General features: G+C 43.6%; 1 protein-coding gene and 1 long non-coding RNA gene across 2 annotated transcripts in view; one reads left to right on the forward strand and one right to left on the reverse strand.

Annotated features, from left to right (window-relative positions):
• The window catches only part of tshz1 (teashirt zinc finger homeobox 1), a 240,483-nt gene extending 221,662 nt beyond the window's left edge, over positions 1-18,821 (forward strand). The window contains exon 3 of the mRNA XM_055634749.1: positions 17,485-18,821. The gene's annotated coding sequence lies outside the window, so the exon portion shown is untranslated. The remainder of the gene's footprint in view (positions 1-17,484) is intronic.
• On the reverse strand, positions 8,971-13,690 carry LOC129696659 (uncharacterized). The gene is made up of 2 exons (XR_008723376.1): positions 13,389-13,690; positions 8,971-9,215 (listed from the first exon to the last, which is right to left on the reverse strand). It is a non-coding gene; the product is annotated as an uncharacterized LOC129696659 (long non-coding RNA).
• Positions 18,822-21,396: the final 2,575 nt, after the last annotated feature.

Raw genomic sequence — 21,396 nt, forward strand, 5'->3', positions numbered from 1 at the left:
AGAATCTGACCAGTCACCAATCAAATTGAGAGAGCAATTGAAAATAAATAGCCAGTTGGGTTCGCAATGAAGAAGATAGCCAGAGATGACAAGATCATAGGAAATAAAGTCAGTAATTTGAGTGGAGAACTTGAAAACATCAAGGTCGTGGAAGGAAATTACATCATAAAGGGAGAAAGTCAACATTTCTAGATAATTGTAACTGTAAGTAATTGCAGTTGTAAATGCCAAGTCCACATTTATATAGATACATAGATACATAGACAATAAGTGCAGGAGTAGGCCATTCGGCCCTACGAGCCAGCACAGCCATTCAATGTAATCATGGCTGATCATCCACAATCAGTACCCCGTTCCTGCTTTCTCCCCATAACCCTTGATTCCGCTAGCCCTAAGAGCTCTATCTAACTCACTTTTGAACGCATCCAGTGAATTGACTTCCACTGCATTCTGAGGTAGAGAATTCCACAAATTCACACCTCTCTGTGTGAAAACGTTTTTCCTCATTTCAGTTCTAAATGGCCGACCCCTTATTCTTAAACTGTGGCCCCTGGTTCTGGACTCCCTCAACATCGGGAACATGTTTCCTGCATCTAGCATGTCTAATCCCTTAATAATTTTGTAATGACAGATTTGTATATAGTTTCAAGGATTCTTTCCTTTAGTCACTATGATTGAAGACAGGGGATCAGAAGATAATCGATACGCACTCACGAGCTCTCCATGAGACATTCAATGCCATCGAAAGATAAATCTTCCAAACAGTCTCTTGAGTTAGTAGTTTCTTTATTGTAGTAGTAAAGTAACAGTAAGATATTCATCCAAACTTCTTCTTGTATAACTACATTTTAATCTTACTCGTGATCAAACTCGTGCATGTACGAAAGCTGTGACCTCTCCCCCAAACTTCTTCAAACTAAGCTGACAACTAGGGAATCTGCACGAGAAATCCCAGCCGCAAACATGCCTCAGACTACGTATAAATCCCACCCACATAATTACAGGCAGATAAAATTTAAAGGTAACTGGTTATGGTTATAACATACTGAGTTAAGCATTTTCTATGCCTTTATAAGTTTCCCTCTCATCCTTCTAAATTCCATGAATACAAGCCCAGTCGCTTCATTCTTCCATCATATGACAGTCCCGCCATCCCGGGAATTAACCTCGTGAACCTACGCTGCACTCCCTTAATAGCAAGAATGTCCTTCCTCAAAATATTTAATGAATATCTTAATAGTTTGGAGGGAGAAGTGGGGATCCAGAGAGGCTCAGGAATTCCAGAGTGTCAGACTCTGGAAGTTGAAGGCATTGCTGCCAATGGGGATCTACAGTAGAATAGAAATCACAGAGACAGGAAGGAGTTACAGAACAAGAGGAGGTATATTTGGATGTAGTTTGGAAACAAGGACGTGAAATTTAAAATGGAATTGTTGTGAAGCAGGAATCAATGTGGTTTAGGGAGTCCAGGGGTGATGGACAAAGCAAATTTTAGACAAGCTTTGTTCATGGATGGAGGAGGAGGGTGATCAGCTGTTAATGCTTGAGCAAACATGAAATAAATTACTGAAATTTTACGCAACTTAATCCTTCCTCTAAATTGGGCATTAGTCATCTTTTCTACTTACAAAATTCTTAAGGGGTTGGACAGGCTAGATGCAGGAAGATTGTTCCCGATGTTGGGGACGTCCAGGACAAGGGGTCACAGCTTAAGGATAGAGGGGAAATCCTTTAGGACCGAGATGAGAAAAACATTTTTCACACAGAGAGTGGTGAATCTCTGGAACTCTCTGCGACAGAAGGTAGTTGAGGCCAGTTCATTGGCTATATTTAAGAGGGAGTTAGATGTGGCCCTTGTGGCCAAGGGATTCAGGGGGTATGGAGAGAAGGCAGGTACGGGATACTGAGTTGGATGATCAGCCATGATCATATTGAATGGCGGTGCGGGCTCGAAGGGCCGAATGGCCTACTCCTGCACCTATTTTCTATGTTTCTATGTTTCTATGTCTCTCTTTGTCAGCTCCTTAACTATTCATTCACACAGCTTCCAAAATGGTTTGTCCAGTGATATCTCAATTACTTGGGAAATTCAAGTGACTTGGTAGTTTACCAGGAAGCTTAGCATGATCGGTTGGATGTATTATGGGGCTTAAATTGGAGCAGAATCTAACACACTAATAATAAATCTTGAATAAAAACAAAATATGTTGGAAAGACTCAACAGGTCAGGCAGCATCTGTGGAGATAGAAAGAGCATTAATATTTTAGTATTATACGTTAGGATGAATAATTAATACCTGATTCCAAACTGGAAAAGCCAAGAGTTTTAAAGAGAAGTCCTCAAGTTGCAGAAATGTGAGAAGGGGCAGACAAGGGGGGGGGGGGGGGGTTATAAAACAAGGAGGGCAGGTAGGGAGAGGGGCAGTGAGAACAATGTAAGTAACTAGACTTCATTAAGATCTTTAATGTTTGTCTTCTCCATCCTTATCTCATAAATATGTGAGCTTATCCAAAATTCTGCTGCCCAGATCCTAAACTGCTCCTGCCACATCTACCATCAATCACGTTTTCACTCATAAATAAAAAACTCAAATGCTGGTAACACTCAGCAGGTCAGCTGTGGAAAGAGAAGCAGAGTTAACATTTCAGGTCAAATCCCCCGAGATGGGAAGAAACCAAAAATAATTTTAAATTGCAAAGCGGATGAGGGTGTGGATGGTTCAGACAAAGGGAATATCACTGACACATTGAGGCAAGGGATGTGTCGGTGATTCCAGTGTTTACAGAGCCTCCTGGTTAAATATTTAATAAGAGCAGTTAGAGGGAAAGAGGGCAAACAAGAGGACATGTCAGAACTCATGTCAGAACTGTGAAATGCTGTTCAGAACAGTTGTAGAACCTGAAAGCAGCTGGAGAATTCCTTGTACAGTGTTTGTGGAGAGAGCAAAACTGAATTAAAGATGCAGGGTCTTAACCTTGATGCATTAACTCTGTTTCTCTCTCCATATATGCTACCTGACCCACTGAGTGCTCCCAGTGTTTTCAACTTTTATAACATTCTCAGTCACCTGACATACAGAAAGATGCTATTTAATGCATTTCGTTGTCTCTGTACCGTACACTGACAATGACAATTAAAATTGAATCTGAATCTGAATCTGAATCTAATTCATTTAGTACTGTTAGTATTTGTGGTTTCTCCATCTCTATCTAACATGTTGGTACACCTGTCCACCCCTTCGTGAGTCTGGAGAGTCTAGTCCAGAGTGTCTAATTGAAGATAGTACCCGCAATGGAACAATTAAATTCTTACCCTTGCTGCAATTTAGTAGGCCAGTAAATGCAAAAAAACACAGGTAAATATATAATAAATAATAATACATTAAATTAATAACGATAATACTAGGAAACTATAACAGTGTACATTAAAATCCATAGAGCAAACAAAGCCACGGTCAATCGGAGATCATAGTTGCTAAGGTCTGTGTTGTTTAGTGTTCAAGAGCCTGATGGTTGCTGTGAAGATGCTTTTCTTGAACCTGGTGGCCATGGTTCCAGATGCTCCTTCCTGATGGTAGTAACAAAATCAGAGCACGGCCATGGTTGTGTGATGATATTGGGTGTCCTTTTGAGGCAGTACTCAATGATGGGTTGGTCAGTACCGGTGGTGGACTGGGCAATATAGAGTCCCGCATGGAAATAGGCCCTTGGACCCAACTTGCCTACATCAACCGGGATATCCGATATCTACCACCCTGTCGCCTCTTTCATTCCTGAGCATTTGAATTGCCAAACCAGGCCATGATGCTGTGATATCTGTAGAAGTTGAATAGAGTATGTTGCGACATACTAAACCTCCTCAATCTGCTAAAGAATTAGAGGCATTGATGAGCTTTCTTCATGATTGCATCAATGTGCCGGGCCCAGGACAGAAAGCCAGCGACATGCACGGCCACGAACTGGAAGCTGTTGACTCTCCACCGCCGTCCCATTGATGAAGACAGGTTCGTAGATCTCTGGCTTTCCCCTCCTCTAATTGTCAAGCACCTCCTTGGTCTCACTGACATTGAGAGCAAGATTATTGTTCTGGCACCATTCAATCAGATTTTTAGTTTCATTCCCTTGAGGTGCTCCTGTGTTGATGGTTATCGAGGAAGAAGTGCTGTTACCAATTCCTACTGATTGGTGTCTTCCAATGAGCAACTTGAGAATCCAATAATATAGGAATGATCAAAGACCTAGTTCTCTTGAGTCTGATAACGTTTAGAGGGAATGATGGTAGTTAATGAACAACACACTGACAAACGTGTTTTTTTTGTCCAGGTGGCCCATTGCCGAGTACAGATCCATCAAGATCATATCCCCCGTTGATATATTGTGGTGGTAGGTGAAATATAGGTCCTTACTGAGGCAGGTTGATATGCATCATAATCGACCTTTCAAAGCACTTCCTCACCACTGATGTTAGTGTCACCAGTTGGCAGATATTGAGGCATGTCACCTTAAGGGCTTGTCCCACCAGCATGCGATGGCATGCGTCTAGCGCGACCAGACGTGGTGGCTTGAGGTGTACGGCCTCACGGGGCCGGTCCCACTTCCAACCGCGGAGCCGTCTAGAGTTGTGCGGGGCTGGTCCCGACATCATACTCACCAATCAGCTGGGCAGGAGGCGGGCCGATTGAATTTGGACGTTTCACGGCGTCGGGCGGTTACATCATCGTGCAATGGCATGCTGGGCGATGACGTCATCGCGCAACGTCACGCGCTAGGCATACGGCGTCAAGACGTGGCATCAATGCGGCTGCGGGCCAATAGGCCGCTGCCGCGCGGAATTTTTGGACAGTGTCAGTTTTTCGGAGCCAGCCCCGCACATGTCGATACCAGCCCCGCACAACTCCATACGGCTCCGGCGATCGAAGTGGGACCGGCCCCGCGAGGCCGTACGGCTCAAGCGACTACGTTAGGTCGTGCTCGCCGCATGCAGTCGCATGCTGGTGGGACAGGCCCTTTACTCTTCTTGAGCTTCTTGTTTCATTTTAGAGCAGGCAGGAACCTCAGACCTTAGTAATGGGAGGTTAAAGATATCTTCAAAAACACCAGCTAGTTGGTATGTGCTGTTTTAAGAATGCGATCTCTCCCTCATTTACATCCAGCATGCTGTGCTCACTGGATTGTTAACCTTAACCTCAAAATATTATATTAAACTTTGGGCTGCAAAAAATATAGTCAGCTATTTGGAACAACTGAAAAACATGCTCATTTAAAAATTGTGCTCTGACACATAATTATTTTGTACTTGCAGCTCGTAAATAAATAGGACTGTTTCAATTTATAATACCAGTTGGATGGTTGCATTTACTTTTGTCCTCTTGATTGGCTTAGAGCGATGCCACATTTTTTCTTTGATATAGTTTCATTGCTGGGGGTAGACTCAAGGAAGGGAAAGTGTAAGGTCCTGCGAAAGAGAGATAAATTACCCTATTGTGGACAACAATCGTAGTTGCGCAGATCTCAAAATTAAGCCTAACCTGCAACAAATCTAAACCAGCTTTCCGTTAAATTTAGGCATTGAGTATTATTGGCCCAGCTGTGGACAGTTGTTTAATGGAAGTTTATTAGGTGTTAGGTATTAGCTCTGGAACCAACAAAAGGACTGGAAGACAAGTAATGACTTATAACAAGATATTTGGTAGGTGAACCCTGGCCTGGTTCGATTAAAATGAGCCCTGTACTCCAGTGAAATCTATAGGTAACACACTTGAGTTTCGGTAGTTCTGGTCTTGCAAACTTAAATCTGTCAACACTCCCTTATATCCCCATAGTCAGCCTGTTAACATCTGCTGTTGCCACAAAGCACCAGGGATTCTTTGCTCTTGTGTGTTCCAGTTTTTTTTCACAGCTCTACATACTTCTTAATTAATAGCAAAGTTAAGATGTATTTCAAAGTGTCAGGGGAGCAAAATCTGTAAATTGGAAGAACTGGTTTACATACATTCATATGTTGCGGTGAAGGAATAGTTCTAAAAGTGTAAGGCCAATGTGAATCGTTGGGTCCCTTCAATATTATATGTAATTCTAATTGAAATGTTTGTTAATCCACACTAACTGTGTTCAAGCTGTGCTAATAATTATACACAGCAGCATGGGGCATGGAAGTCACAGAAAGTTTTTCAACCAGTGATGCATTACGCATTGCTCTTGTACTGCCCTGTAACCTATTACAATAACATTATTGTCTGTCTGACTTTGATTGCCACTGTGTTAAGTGGGGAATGTAGCTGAATTCATGGCTAAATGCTGGCACTTTGAATCAATGGTATTTCCAGTTTATCAAATAGAAAACAAATACCTCTCCTTCTCCCAATCAGAAATCACAACATTAGCTGTATGTCATTGGATCCAAACATAGGAAGATTCATAGTTAGTCTTGATAAAGAAATGACTGATCCTCTGTATTATATATCACCAGGTCCTCAAGGATTCAAGATATGTATAATACATAGCCCATGTAATTTATTTATAAAGACAAAATGTGAATTTCCTGTATTGGGGGGTTTCAAGTGCAATTTGTCACACAGTTAAATGATGTATTCTTATTAGTCTCACTCAATTACAAAGTCATTGCTCTGTGTTCTGAATGTTTGTTAATGAACAGAACATTGTCTGTTAGTGTAATAATACTGCTGTTGCCAATGATGGTAACAGTAATGACTTCTTCAGATTGCACTGAGTTTTTTTTTAGCCACCTGCCAAAATGTGAAAATTATAAATTAACACATTGTTGTTTAATGTACAATTTCACATATGCTGGTGGATGGATAGAGAGAGCATGTTTGTATGGGAGGAGGAGGGCTGTTCACATCTCTAATCCATGCGTTGTACAGTAGATAAAGCTTACTTTCCTCAGTATAAGACCATATAAATGTAGGCAAATGTACTAATAAAAATAACCATGCATTCAAAGTATGATTGCTTCTTCTTATTGAAGTAATATTTAAGGTAGACTTACACCATTCTTCTTCTGAGAGGTCTGCATGTAAATCCTAATGCATAGGGTGTGAAATCTGTTTTGGGATGTAATGGTGAAAATCTCATCTGGTCGCATAATATTTTTTGTGTAGTTGTCACTTTTCTCGTGTCGTTTCAATACATATTGCCAGCAAAGTGCTTAACACCCTTTGTGGCATTCCAACAGGATTAAGTTCTAAAAGTCAAGAGTATAAACTTTTGATTTTTTAACTTCATTTTGAAATCAGGAGCACACTTCTCAGTAAGTCATCAAGCAGGCACGAATCAAAGTGATTGGGACATCAGTGCTTTGGTCCCTGCAGAGTTTTTACTGCTCTGTACGTTGCAATCATCATTGATGTGTCTCACTGTGCCTAATGAATATAATCACAGCATACCGATCAGCTGTAATCCCTCAGCCTGTATTTCGCAATGACTTGGGACCATTTGCAGCAGAGGACTTGATTGGTGCCAGCGATTACGAGTGCATTGCGACCACAGTTCTTACGACACCTATTGCCTAAGCACCACACCCTGTTTTCTTTCATCCCCCTTGCAGCCTGTGCTGTTGCTTCTAACTTGAAAAGAGCATGTACACGGGACTAACACTGCAGTTGCGCGCTCAGCTGCTGCAGGGAAAAGGGCAGTCGGCATTCTAACCAAGGAAAATGGGTGCAGCAAAACATCTGGCATATTTTTTAAAAGGTGCATTTCACCAAGGCTGAGATCGAGATCATTGAACACCAAACAGACCCAGTGAGCAGAGCACAAAGAGATGAGGCACACGATCAACGATGGTCTTATTCAATGACAGAGCAAGTTTGAGGCACAAATGACTGATTCACCATCTATGTCTACATAGAACATAGAAGCGTACAGCACAAGTACAGGTCTTCCGGTCTACAATGTCTGTGCCGAACATGATGGCAAGATCATCTCTTATCTACCTGCACATAATCCATATTTCATTCCCTGCATATACTTGACTATTTTACTGTTCTTTTTACAATCCATGTTCTCGGGGTATCTAAATCTAAATTTTATTAGTTATTTATGTTATGACATTGGATGGAAGCTGCATTCCAAATCTCGTTGCGCTTATGTGCAATGACAACAAAAGATATTATTATTATTATTATTATTATTATTATTATTATTATTATTATTATTATTATTATTATTATTATTATCCATGCACCAATCCAAAAGTCTCTTAATTGCCACTATTGTATCTGCCTCAACCATCAACCCCGGCAACACGTTCCAGGCACTCGCCACCCTCTGCTTAAAATAGTTGCCTTACATATCTCCTTTAAACTTTGCCCCTCTCATCTGTAAACTAAGCCTCAATATTTGATTTTTTCCATGCTGGGAAATAGGTTCTGACTGTCTACCCTATCTATGCCTCTTATAAATTTATATACAAATGTCGGAGTTTAGAAGCAAAAGTCATAATCTCAGGAGTGGGATTAGTCTTTTAAAGTTGAGAAGAAGAATTTATTTTCTCTGAGGATTCTCTCCATCAGAGGTCTGTAGACACTGAGTCATTAAATATATTTGTCTTGGATTTTTGTACAATGAGGGAATTGAGATTTATGCAATTCGTACAGAAGTAAAACTGCGTTTAATGATCAGCCAGGAACTTGTGTCTCTATTCCATTATCTTAGTGTCGAAGGGGAAAAGGTTTGTCATGGCCATGGTGGGTCAAAGGGTCTATTTCTGTGCCTTACAACTCTATGACTCTAGACCCTATGATCTTAAAGACCAATGAACGGGCTGGAGTGGCTGTGTGAGCTCTTGCTCTTATTTCTTATCATCTTATGTTCACATGAAGAGGATGGTCGATGCATTAATACAGGTGACGGTAATGTTTATTTGGGACAGAGACCCTTCATTTATTTATTTGTCTCTGTACTCCACAATTTGAGATTTGTAATAGAAAAAAAATCACACGTGGTTAAAGTGCACATTGTCAGATTTTATTAAAGGCCATTTTTGTACATTTTGGTTTCACCATGTAGAAATTACAGCAGTGTTTATATATAGTCCCCCCATTTCAGGGCACCATAATGTCTGGGACACATGTCTTCACAGGCGTTTGTAATTGCTCAGGTGTGTTTAATTGCTTCCTTAATGCAGGTATAAGACAACTCTCAGCAGCTAGTCTTTCCTCCAGTCTTTCCATCAACTTTGGAAACTTTTATTGCTGTTTATTAGATGGAGACACAAGAATAAAACTGTTAGAGACATGGGGCAAACCTTAGGCTTACCAAAATCAACTGTTTGGAACATCATTAAGAAGAAAGAGAGCACTGGTGAGCTTACTAATTGCAAAGGGACTGGCAGGCCAAGGAAGACCTCCACAGCTGATGACAGAAGAATTCTCTCTATAATAACGAAAAATCCCCAAACACCTGTCCTACAGATCAGAAACACTTTTCAGGAGTCAGGTGTGGATTTGTCAATGACTACTGTCCGCAGAAGACTTCATGAACAGAAATACAGAGGCTACACTGCAAGATGCAAACCACTGGTCAGCTGCAAAAATAGGACGGCCAGGTTACAGTTTGCCAAGAAACTGTAAAAGAGCAACCACAGTTCTGGAAAAAGGACTTGAGGACAGATGAGAGAAAGATTAACTTATATGAGAGTGATGGCAAGAGCAAAGTATGGAGGAGAGAAGGAACTGCCCAAGATCCAAAGCATACCACCTCATCTGTGAAACACGGTGGTGGGGGTGTTATGGCCTGGGCTTGTATGGCTGCTGAAGGTACTGGTTGACTTATCTTCATTGATGATACAACTGCTGATGGTAGTAGCATAATGAATTCTGAAGTGTATAGACACATCCTAACTGCTCAAGTTCAACCAAATGCCTCAAAACTCATTGGCCGGCGGTTCATTCCACAGCAAGACAATGATCCCAAACATACTGCTAAAGCAACAAAGATTTTCAAAGTTAAAAAGTGGTCAATTCTTGAGTGGCCCAATCAATCAGCCGATCTGAACCCAATTGAGCATGTCTTTTATATGCTGAAGAGAAAACTGAAGGGAGCTAGCCCCCAAAACAAGCATAAGCTAAAGATGGCTGCAATACAGGGCTGGCAGAGCATCACCAGAGAAGACACCCAGCAACTGGTGATGTCCATGAATCGCAAACTTCAAGCAGTCATTGCATGCAAAGAATATGCAACAAAATACTAAGCATGACTACTTCCATTTACATGACATTGCTGTGTCCCAAACATTATGGTACCCTGAAATGGGGGAATATGTATAAACACAGCTGTAATTTCTACATGGTGAAACCGAAATGTATAAAAATTGCCTTCATTAAAATCTGACAATGTGCACTTTAACCACATGTGATTTGTTTTCTATTACAAATCTCAAATTGTGGAGTACAGAAGCAAGTAAATAAATGATGGGTCTTTGTCCCAAACATTATGGAGGGCACTGTATATTCTCTGTTGAGAATGATCTGTAAATGGCTTTTTATTGATGATTACTCCATATTCTCAGTCTCACAACTCATTGGCAATCAAACTACGCTAAACTGGTCTCTTAATAAATGATTAGAATTAATGTCATCTTTACTGTCCTCTACTCTGTTACTAAAACATGGTGTAGTGTATTAACGATAGTGCCATAACTTGTTTATGACTTATTAATGGTTATTAACCTTCAATGAACTTTAATATTTTGTGATGTTAAAATTAAAGTGAAGTGAGAGAGCTGTTTGCTTTAAAGCCGTTATTATTCAGAACAAATGGGCATTCCCACAACTCAGCATGTTAAGTGCTAAGACAAACAGTTTAATGGTTAATATATATCTCAGGCACTTTTTACGCCTTATGCAATCTTCACTTCATAAGTGCCAACTTATGTAGGACTTCCAAGCTAATGGAATGAAATTAATATTCTACTATTATTCACCATATACACTTAATATTTTTGCAATATTTGTTTCAGTTTAGTTTAGTTTAGAGATACAGCGCGGAAACAGACCCTTCGGCCCACCGAGTCCGCACCGACCAGCGATCCCCAGCGATCTCCGCATATTAACACCATCCTACACCAGGGACAATATTGTGTGGGAAGGAACTGCAGATTCCGGTTTAAACCAAAGATAGACATAAAATGCTGGAGTAACTCAACACGACAGGCAGCATCTCTGGAGAGAAGGAATGGGTGACGTTTTGGGTTGAGACCCTTTTTCTGATTCAACAAGATGTTGTCCGGATTAGAGAATATTAGTGAATATTAGCAAGTCTCAAGCTCATGGATGGGGCAGAATTTGTTTAATGGATTTAGGAGATTACTTGAAACAATGTGTAGGTAGTCGAACTAGGAATGGGACCATACTAGATCTTGCATTGGGGAAGGAACCTAGCCAGGTGGTCAAAGTTTCAGTGGGGTAGCACTTCAGGGACTGTGAGGGTTTTAAGATTGATATGGATAAGGATAATGTTGTCCTTGCATGAAATTAGGGGAAGGCTAATTATAACAATATTAGGTAAGCACTAGGGTCAGCAAAGTGGCGTAGTGGTAGAGCTACTGCCTTACAGTGCCAGATACCTGAGTTTAATCCTGACTGCGGGTCCTGACTGTATGTAGTTTGTATATTTTCCGTATGTTCGTGTGGGTTTTCTCCAGGTGCTCCCGTTTCCTCCCACACTCCAAAGACATACAGGTTTGTAGGTTAATTGGCTTTGATAAAAATTGTAAATGATCCCTAGTGTGTTGTACTAGTGCTAGTAGTGATGCTAGTACGTGGTGATTGCTGGTCAACATGGACTCAGTGGGCTGAAGGGCCTGTTTCTGTACCGTAGCTCTAAAGTCCAAAGTCTTAAAGTGTAGAGAAAATAGAGTGAGGGCAATTGTTTGAGAGCAAGTTCACATCTGATAAGTGGGAATCTTTCAAAGACCAGCATGTTCCTGAGAATGAAAGATAAGAATAGCAAGCTTCAGAAGACTTGTGCAATATGGAACATTTCAGGTAATCACAACCGCTGTGCTCCTCCCCCCCCCACCTACCTAGATCCATGTGTCCATCATCCCTCCCTTTTCTGCTTCCTCCTATCACCTATGAGCCTCAATTTCTAAGGATAGACACAAAATCTCTACATCGGTGAGACCAAGCGCAGGCTTGCTGATCACTTCGCCCAACACCTCCACTCAATTCACAATAACCGACCTGATCTCCCGGTGGCTCAGCACTTCAACTCCTCCTCCCATTTCCGAATCTGACCTTTCTGTCCTGGGTCCCCTCCATTGCCAGAGTGAGGCCCAGCATAAATTGGAGGAACAGCACCTCATATTTTGCTTGGATAGTTTACACCCCAGCGGTATGAACATTGACATCCAATTTCAGGTACTCCTTGCTTTCTCCCTCCATCCCCTCCCCTTCCCAGCTCCCCACAAGCCTACTGTCTCCGCCTCTTCCTTTCTTTTTCCCCGCCCCCCCCCCCCCCTCCGACATCAGTCTGAAAAGGATCTCAACCCGAAACATCGCCTATTCAATTCAATTTTCAATTTTAAAACTTTATTGGCATGATAAAAAATACATTGTTATATTGCCGAAGTATAAAACATGACATACATATTTAAGATGCATAAGTATAAATACAAGTATACAGTGCATGGATAGATATGTCCCTGTACATAAACTCGCAAAAGGCCTATAGCCCTTTATTGATTGCTATTCCTTCTCTCCATAGATGCTGCCTCATTCGCTGAGTTTCTCCAGCATTTTTATCTACCTTCGATTTTTCCGGTATCTGCAGTTCCTTCTTAAACACAAAATGCTGCAGTAGTTCAGCGGGTCAGGCAGCATCCCTCGAGAACATGGATAGGTGACATTTTGAGTCAGTACCCTTCTTCAGGCCTGACCAGAATCATCACCTATCCATGTTTCCTATGGATGTTGTCCGACTCACTGACTTGCTCCAGCATTTTGTGTCGACCTTTGGTATAAATCAGCATCTGCAGTTCCTTGTTATTTCAGCCTCCATCTCTACCTGTTTCCTACATCTCCTCCATACCAGTTACTTCTGTGTATATGTTTTTCCTTTTCTGGTTTCACTATCCTTATAAATATAAAACTCTGTGTGTGTGTGTGTGTGTGTGTGTGTGTGTGTGTGTGTGTGTGTGTGTGTGTGTGTGTGTGTGTGTGTGTGTGTGTGTGTGTGTGTGTGCGTGTGTGTGTGTGTGTGTGTGTGTGTGTGTGTGTGGTGTGTGTGTGTGTGTGTGGTGTGTGTGTGTGTGTGTGTGTGTGTGTGTGTGTCTGCCTCTGCTCGTGCTGCAAAAGACATCACCCCGTTATGTCTTCTGTACTTCTTGACTTCTTAACTTTGAGTTCTTTAAATGTGTCACTTACCGTTTTGAAACTGCTGCTCAGGTCATGCAGCACGCTCCGCTGGGCTCCTTGAAGTTCTAGAACATGGCGGCAGCGGGTGATGGTGCGGGGAAGCGCGATGGGAGAAGGTGACCGTGGCGGCCATTACTCCCTCTGGGAGAGGCCGTCTATGGAGGCCTGCGATTCCTCCATCGATCGCAGGGACTCGGGGAATCGTGACGCCTTTTCCTTGCTGGTGATCCCGATCCCACCTGGTGATCTCTGGCCGTTACGGGGGACGACCTCCTCTCCGTCCTCCTCCCCCGTGTCCCTCTCTGTGTCCCTCTCTGTGCCTCTCTCTCTGTGCCTCTGTCTCTCTGTCCCTCTGTGTCCCTCTGTGTCCCTCTGTGTCCCTCTCGCTCTATCCCCCTCCCTCTCTAGCCGCACCTGCGGGGTTATGCCTGAGTGAATAGGGTGGGGCATGGGGTGAAAAGGGTGAATGAATAATGTTAATATATATATATTATCAATGGGGGTGGTTAGTGTATGTGTGTGTGTGTGGGGGGGAGGGAGAGTGGTTAGTGTGTGTGTGTGGGGGGGGTGGTTAGTGTGTGGTGGGGGGGGAGTGTGTTAGTGTGTGTGTGGGGGGGGGAGTGGTTAGTGTGTGTGTGGGGGGGGGGAGTGGTTAGTGTGTGTGGGGGGGGAGTGGTTAGTGTGTGTGTGTGGGGGGGGGAGTGGTTAGTGTGTGTGGGGGGGTGGTTTGGTTGGTGTGTGGGTGGGGGGTGGGGGTGGGTGTGGTGTGTGTGTGGGGGGGAGTGGTTGGTGTGTGTGGGGGGGGAGTGGTTGGTGTGTGTGTGGGGGGGGGTGTGGTGGTGTGGTGTGTGTGTGTGTGGGGGGGGGGAGTGGGGGTGGTGTGTGTGTGTGTGGGGGGGGGGGGGGGTGGTGTGGGTGTGGGGGGGGGAGTGGTTGGTGTGTGTGGGGGGGGTGTGGTTAGTGTGTGTGTGGGGGGGGGGTGTGGTTAGTGTGTGGGGGGGGGGGGGGTGTGTGTGGGGGGGTGTGGGTGTGTGATGGGGGTTTCGTGGGTCTGTGTATGGGATGGGAGGGGGGGGAGTGTGTGGGGGGGGGGGTGGGTGGGGGGGGTGGTGTGTGGGGGTGTGTGGGGGGGGGGGGTGGTGTGGTTGGTGTGTGTGTGTGGGGGGGGGGAGTGGTTGGTGTGTGTGTGTGTGTGGGGGGGTGGGTGGTGTGGTGGGTGGGGGGGGGGAGTGGTGGGGGGGGTGTGTGTGTGTGTGGGGGGAGTGGTTGGTGGTGTGTGGGGGGGGGGGTGTGTGGTTAGTGTGTGTGTGGGGGGGGGGTGGTTAGTGTGTGTGTGGGGGGGGGGTGGTTGGTGTGTGTGGGGGGGGGGGAGTGGTTAGTGTGTGTGTGGGGGGGGAGGGTGTGTGGTTAGTGTGTGTGTGGGGGGGGGGGAGTGGTTAGTGTGTGTGTGGGGGGGGGGTGGTTAGTGTGTGTGTGGGTGTGGGGGGGTGGGTGGGTGTGTGTGGGTGTGGGTGTGGGTGTGTGTGTGTGTGGGGGGGGGAGTGGTTAGTGTGTGTGTGGGGGGGGGGAGTGGTTAGTGTGTGTGTGGGGGGGGAGTGTGGTTAGTGTGTGTGTGTGTGTGGGGGGGGGAGGTGGTAGTGTGTGTGTGGGGGGGGGGGGAGTGGTTAGTGTGTGTGTGTTGCCGCAGACCGCCCCTCCCCTTGCAACCGCGCTTTGAAGGGACGGGACCCAATGGGTCCCAATTGGTCTAGTCACCTATACACCCCTCTATCTCACTTCCATACACTTTCTATCTTCCCCTCTACATCTTCAGTTCTGATGTGGGGTCTTGATCCAAAACTCCCACCATCCCTTCGATTCCACAGATGGTGCCTGACCCACACAGAATTATTTTGGCAAGTGGTATTGTAAGTTTTGTCAGAAGAAAGAGAAAGCATATATAAGGTTTGGGAAACTGCAATCATAGAAACATAGAAACATAGAAAATAGGTGCAGGAGTAGGCCATTCGGCCCTTCGAGCCAGCACCGCCATTAGTTGGGCACAGAGGGATATGGAATTAATACAGGTACATGGGATTAGAATAGATGGGCATGATGGTTGCTATACACACATTGGGTTGAAGGGCTCGTTTCCTTTAGGTTTTTTTTAGTTTTATAGATACAGCACGGAAACAGGACCTTCAGCCCACCAAATCTGCCCCGGCCAGCGACCCCCGCACACTAACGCTATCCTGCACACACTAGGAACAATTTACAATTACACCAATCTAATTAACCTTTGGTCTTTGGAGTGTAGGAGGAAATTGGACACAGGTCACAGGGAAAACGTACCAACTCTGTAAAGAAAACCTCCTGTAGTTAGGATCATACCAGGGTCCCTGGCACTGTAAGGCAGCAACTCTACTGCTGCGCCACCATTTCGATGCTGTACAGTTCGATAACGTATATACCGTACCTTCTTTTTAAATTCCTTCAGTGTGGATGTTTCCAAGATCATCTGGATGAAGTGATGAATTAAGTAAAGACCTGGAATTTCATTGCATTTTTTTGCAACCTCAGAGCCAGTAAAGTTGTTTGGAAGTGCAAGAAGTGCAAATAAGGCGGTCGATTAGTGCACAGGAAAGCTCCTATGAACAGCATTGTGATAATAACTAACTATTCTGCTTTTCTTAAGAGATTATGGTTGAATTTCCCTGAAACCTTTACAGCATCTAATCAGACAGTAAAGAAACAGGCCCTTCAGCCTGCTGAGTCCATGCTGACCGCAGGCACACATTTTCATCGATCCCACTCTAATGCCAATTTTTTTTTTGTTGTCCCCACATTACCATAGGATCTGCATTTTCCCATGAAATGTGGTCCACAATTTAACATCATACCTTCAAATTCGAGAGGGAGAGAGTGGCCTCTAATAGGAGAGGGAAAGCTCATTGCATTGGTCCAGGGATGGGTGGTCCTCAGGACCCGGAGACTTGGTTTCGAGGACTGGGATTGACTATTTGGGTTTGCACTGGTTTTGGAGTGAGGGTCTCACACCCTTGCAATTAGAGGGTGACAGTTGTGCTTTGGAGATCTGGTCTGAGAGAAATCATCCAGCAGGGGTAAGTTGATAAGGACCTAACCAGAACAGTCCCTTTAATTAAAAAAGGGTTGTATCACAAAATTAGTCAGGTAGCATCCATGATGAATGAAAGTGTTAGAAGTAGTGCCCAGCTGCACAATGGTCACCCCAACTGGGTTTCACTGGTAGGTGATGGGCCTGATATGCAGCAGAAACAGGAAAGGAAACTATTGATTTTCAATCCTCTCCTTAAAGGTTTTAGTTCCAAAATCATTTGTGTATCTCACATAAATATTGTGCCAGATGTGTTGAACTGGCAGATTCAAGAGTATTTTACCACCTACTGGTGCACTGAGGCTCAAGCAATCGAATGTTAGTGCATAACCTTGACAACACTTCCATTGTTCCATGTATATGTCAAGTGGTACCAAGCAGTGTCTGTCTCACCTTTCATGAAATATTTATCGACATTCGATTTGCAATTTAGCGCTGCAGGTTTCTTCAGTCATTCATTGAGATATTTGCTAATTTGTGACCTAACTCAATATACTAATTTGTCTGAAGAAGGGTCCCCATCTGAAATATCCTCAGTCCATTCCCTCCACAGATGCTGTCTGACCCACTGAGTTACTTCAGCATTGTGTTTTGGTTAAGGTTCCAGCATCTGCAGTTCCTTGTGTCTCCTGCGTACCCAATTGTCTTGTAATGTTGTGGCACATCTTCCAAACCCTTGTATTCTTGATCTCTAGCTACCCAGTGAATCGGAGTTGAAAAGACTGGAGGGGACTGCGCAGGAATAAAGTATTTTTATTTTCCCGAGTAAATGCCTGTTTTACAATTAGCAGTGCTTAATGCAGTGGGAAATCGCAATCAAAAGCACAAATCAGTGAGTTGCATCTCAAAAGTATGTGGTATTGTTTTTTTAAACAAATAAATGAAACTCCGCAAGTTAGAGGTGACGAACTGCTCTGATAATTATTTCTTCTGTGTGCAAGTCTTCCATTTAGCAATCTCTCATTTTTTGACGTTTCTTTTCCCTCTTAGAGAGAAGACGAGGAACAAGCTTTCTTGAGATCTTGCCCACTTTGTGGCCTGTCCTCCTGATGTCCTCTGCCTGCCCCTTGGTCGTGCATCACTCTTTCTGTCACATTGAACTCCAGATGCTCCTACCCCAGAGAAATGTTCCGACTCCGGCAATTCTTCTTCATTCTCACTAACAATTTGGTAATGAAATATTGATTTTTAGTTAGATTCATATTGATGCTATTAGGTTTGCATCGATAAATCATGTTGCCCTCCTCTGTGAACAGATAGAGAGCACTGCACTGAACCCTGGAGATTACATTCAAGTACACTGATGTGTTAATTTGATGGATCTTTCACCATTAGAGGAGTAAGAGTGTGTGTCGGGAGACAGGGGGTAGGAGGGGGAAAGTGATAATAAGAGAGAAAGACCTTATTTCCCCCTCCTTGCTTTGCTCCGGTTTTATTTTAACAACAAAACACCTACGCTGACAGGTTCATTGCTGAAGAGTGATGGGAAAATGCAAATAAATTAGGAGCTGCAGTAACTGATCTGCTTGGAGTGAAGTCAACGTGCTCGAGACAGCAAAGGACATGGTCCTCCTCAACCGAGTGTACTCTGGACTCCTTGCATGTGAATGTGTTCTCAGGACTTGTGTGACCTTCCCCCCCAGCCCCCTTCCCAGTGCACCAAGGTACACACAGGAATGCAACAAGGCTGTTCTCTGCAACGTCATGTCTGCTTAAACACCGCAGAAAGGTGACTGGTCTTCACTGGAAAACGACCAGCATGGATGGTAGATCATAACGCTGTACCAGTGTGCAAGGTCAAGCAACCCAGGACTGTAAGAAGTGGGATCGACGGATTTGTAAATGTCAGAAGAGGACTGATTGTGATGGGTTAAAGTGTTCAATCTGCTGGACGTGACGGACTGTTCTTCCTTCCCTCACCAGTCAGTGGACCAAGGAAATTTACAAACTCATTGGGAGACTTGTTCCATTGCGTCCACGTCTACAGTCAGAAGGGACAATGGAACGTGTGGGAAGGGAGGAATTGCACAGACACAAAATGAACCTTTTACCCTTGAGTGCCACCTATCTGCCCAACCTTGGGCCCACCAGGAGTTGGAGGCAGCAAATGGTCAGTAGGGGCTAAGTTGTGAGTGGGTGGGGTTCGGGCAAGGTTGTAATATAGCCCTCAACAGGCCCACCCTACTAAAGCTCTGACTTTTTCACACGAGCCTGAGCATTTATGGCTGTCGAAGCTCTAAACGAGCCATGTTTGGGAAGAGAAGGGAATGGGTTCAACAAAATGGTGGCTGGGGAAGATGGGATCTTTGAACTGGACAAAAAAAGAACACTTTTGGCGACTGATATGTCACAGTTACATTCAGACTAACTCGCAGTCTGTAGATATAACAAAGATAAGGTACTTGGACATTAAAATTAATGCCCTGTGGAACCCAACGTGCACTGAATATAAAGACCGTACCAAACTGCAACATTGCAGTCCCTGTAATATATTGTGTCCCTGTCATAATGGGCCAGAACAAAAGGGAACCCATAATTTCGGAAGATCACCAGCATTCCAGATCCTGTCACTTCTGGTTTCTCTCATGGCTGCCACTGCAAGCAATAGAAAACTAATATTACTTTTACATAATTTTACCTTTTTTTCTCAGAGGCAAATGTTTTTGAATTTCATGGTCTTGCTGATTATTGAATGCCCAAGTGAGCATTTGAAAGTTAGTGACTTTCAATAGGCCAGGATCAGGACCCTGGGGCTTTTGTGAGTGAGTGGAAGGACTGGGCGTTTAGGGTGGGTTATGCACAGGCTTCAGGGGAATAGGAGTTCCCACGTCCAGGGACTGACTGCCTGCTGTCAGCAGTATCAGTAGGTGTTGCCTCATCTCCCTGGCTGACCTGCCCCCAGCTGAATTGGGACAATAATATCTATGGTTTCCCTCCAAGGCATCAATTCATCCTTTCACGGAAGGTAATAGCAGTTGGCTGATGTTTCTCCATAACTCACTCTGGAAGGCTTCCTAACAATGTACGCAGGCTTGAAGTGAAAAGCAGAGACGGCAGAACCGTCAAACATTTCAGGCGTGCCATTCTGGGGTAATGAAGCGTGCCAGCAAAATATACCCGTAAAAGACTTGATAAAGATGAGCTGACATACCAGTCCAAATAGGTTCTTTTGTGTGTCTGCACACGTCTGTCCATCAAGGCTTCCATCAGGATATGCAAGTAGCAATAATAGGAGCAACTGCAGGAATGGGAAAGGATAAAGGGAAAGTAACAATTAAACTCTGTAATTCATTGAATATGAATCTAAACTGTAAGTCTGACTAGTTTATCATTTGAGTCGATTCTTTTTTAACACCGGTACAGTAAAACTCTGATAATCCAGCATATGATTATTTAAAAATGCTGATGATTTGGTATTGTGCTCTCTCGTTAGTCCAGAATATTAGCTGTGGATCGAGAGTATGAACAGAGCGTGGGGTTGAAGACCAGGTTACAGATTTTTTGGTCGGGTTGAGGCTGGAACTGATGCTGTGGTCTGGAACATCAGGGCTCAAAAGTGTGGGTGGGGCCGAGGTCCAGAGTGTTTGTATATTGCCTGCTCAGTAGGTTCATTGGAAAATTTATTGCACAACTGTGTAACGTGTAAAAAAAAGTGTGTTGGGATATTATTAGGAATAACGTCTAGCCGTCCAGAAAACCTGCTCGTCAGGCATCACCAAAGTCCCAAGGATGCCAGGTTATCGGAGTTTTACTGCATAAACTTGTTTTATTACCTGTCTGTTTAACGGCAAGGCTCAAAGATGGAAACAGGTTTATCTGCCCTTTGGCTACAGCCACCAGTTTTTCCCCAGAATCATACAGGTGATAAAAACCTGCCGTTGATCCGCAAAGTGAATTCAGACAAATGTTTCGTCCTTGATTCGATCAGCATTTCCTGGACATTTAAGCAACTTGTTTGGAAGAATGTCGGAACCGAGACCGCAGGAGCTTCAGGCATTTAATAGGCTCCTCGTGGCAGAGCAGACCCTTCTGACAAACACACCACAAAAACAAAGTAATAATGTGGCTTTATTTCTCCCCTTTATATTACACTATTCTGTGATATACATGATTGACAACAACATTGTCTATCTGCAATTTTGACCACATTCAAGGACTAACTCCAACACAATGAGGAGACTAATTAGCCAGTCTGTGTTTTATTTTCATCCATTTGCCTTTGGAATAAGGGAATCAGTATTTAATAGCAGATTCAGGTTCTCTCTCTTCTCCCAGCTGACCTGTTTCCATTTTAAGTCTCAAGGGTAGCAGAGGGCCCCCTTCATTTCCTCTCTCTACCAGGGCATGTTGTATATTTACATTGTGAGTACCCTCAGTATCAAGATGCAATGGCATCTGCTGTATATATGTTCAGGTACAATATGTATTTCCTCACTTGATCTTTTTAGTTAAAAAAAAGTTGAGGAAATATAATGCTGCACTGCCCCTTTCTGGGAAGACCATGTACATATGTAATATATTTAAACGTGATAACTTAAAACACTGATTGTAGATTCTACTGTGGTTAAATTTTATTCTTTGCTTCCCCAATTGTTGGTACACACATCACTCTAGTCCCTTTGCAAGTGCACAGTATCTCCTTGCTATCTTATTGACTGCTTTGTAAATTTCCCCTGAGCTCACAACCACTTTAAATTTCCTCCACATCAGTAAGACCAACTTTTTTTTTAAAGTACAATCTGAGACTTTTTTTTTTTTTAAAGCCAGCTGGAACTCCTCTGAATGCGACGGAATATGTAAAAGGTGGATGCGTCTTAACAACCCGTGCACTTATTTATGAAACAAAAGAAAAAAATCATTTGTATGATAAAAATATATATTTAGATTTTCCAAGCACAACTC

Source organism: Leucoraja erinacea, chromosome 4, assembly GCF_028641065.1.
Source record: "Leucoraja erinacea ecotype New England chromosome 4, Leri_hhj_1, whole genome shotgun sequence".
Classification (NCBI taxonomy): Eukaryota; Metazoa; Chordata; class Chondrichthyes; order Rajiformes; family Rajidae; genus Leucoraja; species Leucoraja erinaceus.